Raw genomic sequence first — 7,544 nt, forward strand, 5'->3', positions numbered from 1 at the left:
ACCACGGAATCTTATCCTGACTGCCCTATTTTTATAATAAAGACACATAGGCTAAACTCCTCATGTCAAACTCTCCAAAGAAATTTTCACCATCGATATTAAATAATGAAGAGACTAAATAAACCAGCAATTGTTGTCTCTGTTTAGCTTTCAAATAAGCCGACTCTAAAAACTCTCCTTTTTGCTGTAGTTATAGGCTATTAGGAACTGGGGGAAAAATCTGAAACACCTAGTAGTTCACTGTCTCTGGTTTGAATTATGTCCACTTTCCTGGATCCTTGCATAATTGAATGGAATTGAATTGATGCGATTGGTACAGATGGAGAGATAAGAAAGAGTCATGTTGTAGGGAGGGAGAATCACAGAGGCAACCTGGAAAGTGGGTACAAAGGCACCAGGGACTTAAATATCTATTTCTATATTTAGAAGAAAAGGATCCTGGGCATGGGTCCAAAAGCTTAGACAGTGCTGTTTTTCCCTCTTTGAATTTGCTCTAAGGGTGTGAGTACGTTTCAGACAAATGGGCTGAAATGATTGCTGCTCTCACTTATGTACTTAACAATTTATTTCCATTGGTTTGATTTCTTTTGAAGAAGCTTTTATATTTTGGTACATACTACTGGCCTACTGCTTTATAAACTTGTGTCCTATAAAAAAGAACAAAGACCTAGGCTTAATGGTTCTGGATATACAGTTTGATGTTACCTAGGAGAAGCCAAAATGAAGATTATAGTATTGGGAAAATGCTCCCAGACAAGGTGAGGAAATGTATGATTTACATATAAATTACAAGGATTGTGCTGTGAAAGAATGAGAAGATACCATCCAGCTGGGAAGAACAGGCAAGTATTAATGAAAGAGTAGAGCTCAACAACAACTCTGAAAAACAAAACAAAACAAAAGGTAAAATGTTAATAGGCAGAAGATGCGGGTCAATGACCAAAGGGACAGAATTAGTAATGTAGGGGTATGATCCATAGACTGGATTAGCTGAAGCAAGGGAAGCAATGAAACATGAAATTGTAAAATGATTAGAGGGCATTTTATGGAGGGTTTTGAGCATTAGGGTAAGTCATTTGAGTACTTTTTGGTAAGTAACGGGGAGCCATTGATGTTTTTTTTCATAGCACTTTGGGACAGTCCTGCAGTAGTTTATCTGATGGATTGGAAGAAGGAAACAGAATAGATGGGGCCTTGTGAAGTAATTAAGGTGCTTAGCAGATAAAGAAATAATGTGGTGAGTGGAAATGGAAAGACAGTTATGAGAGATATTGCAGAGACATGGTAAGTGTTTGGCTACGGAGAGTGAGAGAATGAGTGAAAGGAACTATAAGGTCTAGACCTGCATTGTCCAATATGATAGCCACAACCACATGTAGCTTATTCATCACTTAATCTGTGGCTAGTCTAAATTGAGATACAAAAATAAATAAATAAAATAAATAAATTGAGATACAGTGAAACATGTTAATTTTAAATATTGTATTTAAGCCAAAATATACAAAATATCAGCATTTCAACATGTAATCAATATAAAAACGAGATATTTACATTCTGATAAAAAATTATTAGAAAAACATGTTTCTTTTAAAACTTTTAATGTGGCTCCTAGAAATCGTAAAACTACATATGCAATAAACATATTTCTGTTGGGTAGTGCTTGTTTAGACTCTAGAGGACTAGGAAAATGGTGCACCATCAATGGATGTAGAGGAAAGAGGAGCAGGAGCTAGTTGAGAAAAAGATATCCAACTCAGACTTTAACATTTTAGCTTGGAGTGAAACATTCAAGTGGAATGTCAAGCAGCTGACTATCCAAGTGTGGAATTAGGAGAGGGTGATAGAGTCAGACAGACCCAAAGTATGGAATTAGTAACAAAGTCAGTTGTTAAATCTTCCAGAACTCCTGATAATAATTCAAAAGTATGATATCATCTTGAGTATATGATAACTCTCCTGGAATACCTCTTAAGATTTTATATGACATATATGGGCCTCTTTGACTTTCCATATGGGCCTTTATCCTCACAAAATACTCTTTAATTTAAAATTCTTACAAATACAAATGATATGCAAAATGCTGGGGACTTAGGATGCCGTGAGAGGTGAGGGTTCAGTGTGCTGTCATAGCTGTGTCCAAACTGATCACTGGGGTGTGGTGATCTGAGCATTAACACTAAGAAAAACCACCAGATATGTCTGGGTGTATTCAGAAGGAAACAAAGATGTTTTTGTGATATTATAATCTGATTCGTGGCCATAAAACACCACTAGACTGTGAGATTCTTCTTCAGTCCTGGTATATCTAGAATATACCCAGCAATTGTAGATGCTCTATAAACTCTGATACAATATTGTCTCTTTCATTAGAGGGTCTCATATTTCTCCTCTGTATACTGGCCTTTTCTATTGGCCTCTCTCTGTCTTTGTCATCATTGTCTGCCTTGTATTAAGCTGCATAATTATGTATCTCTCTTATCTTGTAGACTCTATGGACCTTGAATACAGAAACCACATATTTATCTTTATCTGCTCCAAACTGTTCAGTTTTTCTTCTTTCGGCAAGTGCTATGCTGAATAAATAAAGATTTGAATAGTTGCCATTAATCGAGTATTTACTATATTCTGAGCACTGAACTAAACGTTTTGTAAGTATTTAATTTACTTCTCACCAACCATATGGGTTACATTTTATTATTTCTATATTTATATATGAGGGAACTGAGGCACAGAGAACTTAAGAAACCTCTCTAGTGCCATCCAACTGGTCCATGGTGAAGCCAAAGTTGGAACTCCTGTGGTCTGACTCCAGAGACTTCAACATGAGGGACAGGGTATGATAGTTTTTAGGAAAATATTTTTCAGAGTCAGACCCAATGCCAAGTCTTAGTTGGACTTACAGATGCAGAACTTTGAGTAAGAACATCTCCAAGCTTCTTTCAATTTTTTAAAAAGATTTATTTATTTATTTGAAAGAGAGAATGAGAGAGAGCACGAGTCAGGGGAGAGGCAGAGAAAAAGATTCTTAAGCAGACTTCCCCCTGAGCCCAGAGCCCATGGGGCTTGATCTCATGACCCTGAGATCATGACCTGAGCTGAAACTAAGAGTTGGACCCTTAACCAGCTGAGCCACCTGGGCATTCCTCAACTTTGGTTTTCTTGTATCTAGAGTAGAAGAAATGAGTTCACCTAACTCTGACATTTATTACATGAATCACATGAATTAGTGTATGCCTCGACTTAATGTCTATGAAATTTTAGCTATGTTAAATAAATAACCATGTAAGATAAAAATGCCAATTCATTAACACAATTAAGTAAATTTGTTACTAAGTCAGAAATAATGAGAAATCTTTAGTTTTCTAGTTATCCTGGGTTCCCCACTTTTTCCAAAATGGCCTAATATAAAATGGTTCCAAATGAATCATTCTGATGCTTCTAATGGGAGTTCTTAAAGCATGAGGTATTTCTTTTTTATAAATGATGATTTGTGTATATATTAATTATCTGTGGGGGAAGAGGGTGTTCAGATAAGAATCAGCCTTCTGCCTTCCAAAGACATGCTGAAGAAATCTAAGAAATGTACACATCCACATCACTAATGAATTGAGAGCAACTGCCATTGGTGAACAAAAAGTAAAGTGTGGCTACAACACTCCCTCTGTGTATTTCATAGGCCATATTCCTATGAGCAAAGTGATAGCCACAACCACATAACCACAACCACAGGCTCTCCAAACACAAAGCCTCCTCCCTACAAAGGATTCCAATCAGAGAGAGAATCTGACTCAGTACTTAAAGCCAGAAGTTTGAGTAAGGGCCCTTCCCCAAGTTTGGCAGTGTATTTAAACATACTCAAGGCCAGATGGCTATTGATCTGATTCACAGGAATTGGGTATGATTACCAGTCATGTGTCCAATTTTTAATTCCCACTCTGATAGTTCAAGTTGAGAGGAAATAAACACAGCTAGGCAAGCTGGCAATGAGTCAGAACTTCAAAGCCATGTGTTTAAAAGTACATTATTGACAGGTTGAGTTTAAACTAGTAGAATAATTTTTTCTACAGCGTTGAGAATCATGGATTTGTAGCATGTGGTAGCCAGATAGAATGTTGGAGGCCATTTTGCTTGGTTTTCTCATTTTATAGAGAGAACAGAACCCGAGAAGTTAAGTGATGCAGGACTGAAATGGGATTTGAAACCAGAAATTTCAACTCCTTTACCAGATCTGAACATTTTTCAAATCATACTAACTTTTTTTTTTTTAATTTATTTATGATAGTCACACAGAGAGAGAGAGAGAGAGAGAGAGGTAGAGACATAGGCAGAGGGAGAAGCAGGCTCCATGCACCGGGAGCCGGACGAGGGATTCGATTCCGGGTCTCCAGGATCGCGCCCTGGGCCAAAGGCAGGCGCTCAACCGCTGCGCCACCCAGGGATCCCCATACTAACTTTTTTATTGTTAACATTATCATTAATGAATGCTAAAGAATTTAAGGATTAAGCTTCAGTATTAAGTTTATTTTACAGCCATGTTACTCTTTGTTGTCATCAATGATTTTTGTCTTTCTTTTTCTCTATACTGTAAAGTACTCAAGAGAAAGATCATCTATTTTTCTTCATCCTCAGGAACTAAATAAATATTTCTTGAATTATAAATGAATAGATATGAACCTGTCCGAGAAATTTCCTTGCAGAGCACTTCACATAAAATGACACTCAGGTAGGTCTATACTTAACCATGAGGATGATAGGGAAAACGGGTCCTTGGAATAAAAGACACAATTCCTATTCACTAAACTTGCAATCAGAGCAAATCAATATTGCAAATGAAAAGCTAACATGCAAGTGACACTACCAAGTAAAAGACTCCCTTAAACAAATGTGGGTGCTAAAATGGAGCACAATGTTAATGCATGCTCTGCCAGAGTAGGGGCTTTCAGGGCAAGATAAACAGATCGGATTCCTAAAAAAAAAAAAAAAAAAAAAAAAAAAACAGATCGGATTCCTTATCCATGTGGGCACCACTATGGAAAACAGCTGGTGCCAATGTGGTCAGGGCAAATCTTCAAGGAGAATAAGAAACATATGCCAAGATTAAATGAATAAAGGAGGTGAGAGTATTTATTATATGCTAATTTTTTACTATGTTGCAAAAAATTATATTAATAGATGGAAGTATTAAGATTAAGACGGTACTTTTATCCAGCGCTAGGAAAGACTTCAAAGAAAAGGGTTTTAGGTACAATCCATTAAAGTAGAAGTAGAAAAATGATGGATTGTTCAATCTTACATTGAAAGTCAATTGTAAGAAAATATATAATTGGGAGTTCTGAATTTCAAACTCAGGACTCAGCTCACTGACCTTACAATTAAACTCTAATATTGCACATTTCATTTTTTGAGGTTAGTGTTTAGCACATTAAAAAAAAAAAGGCAATATATGGATAATGATTCTTTTTCCCTCACATGACAGAAACTCAACTACTTTAGGCAACAGGGAAAAACATCAGCTGGGTCTAATTCAGCATATTTAAAGGGACACTGTTGGATTTAGCTCTTCTTTCTCCAGTGCCTGATTCTGGCAACAGAGGAGTACTGTTTCAGCTTGTGCTTTTTTAGAAAGTTTGCTTTGAAAATCAATGTTGGACAATTCCTTCCTTGTTCTTGGCTGTATCTATCTTTTTTTCTGAAGCACTGGATGCCTCAACTTTAGTGTTTGGAGCAAGAATCTCTGAAAATAAAAAAATACATCTGGTAATATTTCAGAAATATTATGTTATTGCACTAATTTTTAACAGACTTGGATTTCTGCTGATTTGCAAGTCCAAGTGAAACAAAAATGTTCTGCTAGCAGCAATTAGTATTATTCATAACATATGAGCAATTTCAGTGACTTCAACGTACATTCGTAGTATTTATGTGCATTCAAAATACTAAATCTTAGGGTGCCTTGCTGCCTCAGTTGCTGGAGCAAGCGACTCTTGATCTTGAGGTTGTGAGTTTGAGCCTCGTGTTGGGTATAGAGATTACATAAAAAGTAAAATCTTTAAGAAAAACATTTTTAAATGGAACACCTAGATGACTTTGTCAATTAAGCATCTGCCTTCAGCTCAGGTAATGATCTCAGGGTCCTGGGATAGCCCCAGAGGGGGCTCTATGCTCAGTGCAGAGTCTGCTTAAGATTTTCACTCTCTCTCCTTCTGCCACTCCCCCCTGCACATGAGTATCTGGTCCCTACCTCTCTCTAAAACAAAAAAAATCTTTAAAAAAAGTATTAAAAATGTAAAATTAAAAATTAAATCTCTCTTCATCCTAGTTGAGGTTGAATTTATCTGTATTTTTCTTTGGGGCATATCAAGTTACTGTCAACTTCAAGAGTTTTTAGATAATGGATAATCTCAATCATTCCTTGACAGATTTATACAAGCTTATATAAATAATGAAATTGAATTTTGAGGAAACATGTAGGGTAAAAACTCCTGGGTTGAAATGTATATGTCAAGAATTCCTTGACTTAGTTCTTACTTCCTTCTACAATGTCCACTCTAAAGTTCCAGTTACTCTCCATCTCCCTACAAGGCCTCTCTCTGCCCCACCTCACTGCTACACATGCAAATGCTAAGAATTGAAAGTATCCTTAAGACTAAGTTGTGGCCTGTTTCTAGTTTCTGGGAAAATTTTCTATTATGTAAGACAAATGGAGCTGAAGTGACTGTTGACATCTATTTTGCCACCTGGAACTTAACTAAACTCATCATTATCCCTGTCTCACAGCCTGCCTTTTTAATCGGGGTCCTCATAATCCTGAGTATGTTCTCTCCCCTTCTATGTCCACCTGCCTCATTAGTACTTGTTTTTACACATAATTGGATGCTGAAACTTCTAGAGAACACAAAGTTGAGAAATGAGCATTTAGGTATAAGAAGGTGACAGAACTTTGCTTTATATTATTGAAGATGTAGTCTCAATATATAAAAAGACTTTTATGGGGGGGGGCAAAAACAAGAATAATCCTAATACTCTGATGGTTCACAATATCAAATAATCAAGCATAAGTTGGAAGTGATTAATGATTTCACTAAAATCCAGAAGAGCCACAATAGAAGAATATCTCCAAGCCCTGGAAGTTGAGTTAAATGCTGTGTATATCAATACTCCTTCCAATTATAATAAGCTGTACTAAAGCTAAACCACAATCTTAGTGTATCGGCAAACATTGAATCTAGATGTATCTTTCTTCATTCCATGAGGAGTAAACTGAAAAACAAGAACAGACCTCAATGACAGCTGGGGTGTTGCTCAATATGCAAAACTATTTCAGAATAAAAGTAGTGTTATGTGACTATTATAACTCAGAGGAATAGAAATATCTCTAAATGATTAACCCTTGAGTTAGAAAAAAGTTTAGAAGAATAATAGTGTCTACAATAACATATATAAAGATGTGGCATCTGGGGTGCCTGGGTGGCGCAGTTGGTTAAGCATCTGACTCTTGGTTTCAGCTCAGGTCATGATCGCAGGGTCATAGGATTGAGCCCTGT

Source organism: Canis lupus, chromosome 9, assembly GCF_048164855.1.
Source record: "Canis lupus baileyi chromosome 9, mCanLup2.hap1, whole genome shotgun sequence".
Lineage (NCBI taxonomy): Eukaryota > Metazoa > Chordata > Mammalia > Carnivora > Canidae > Canis > Canis lupus.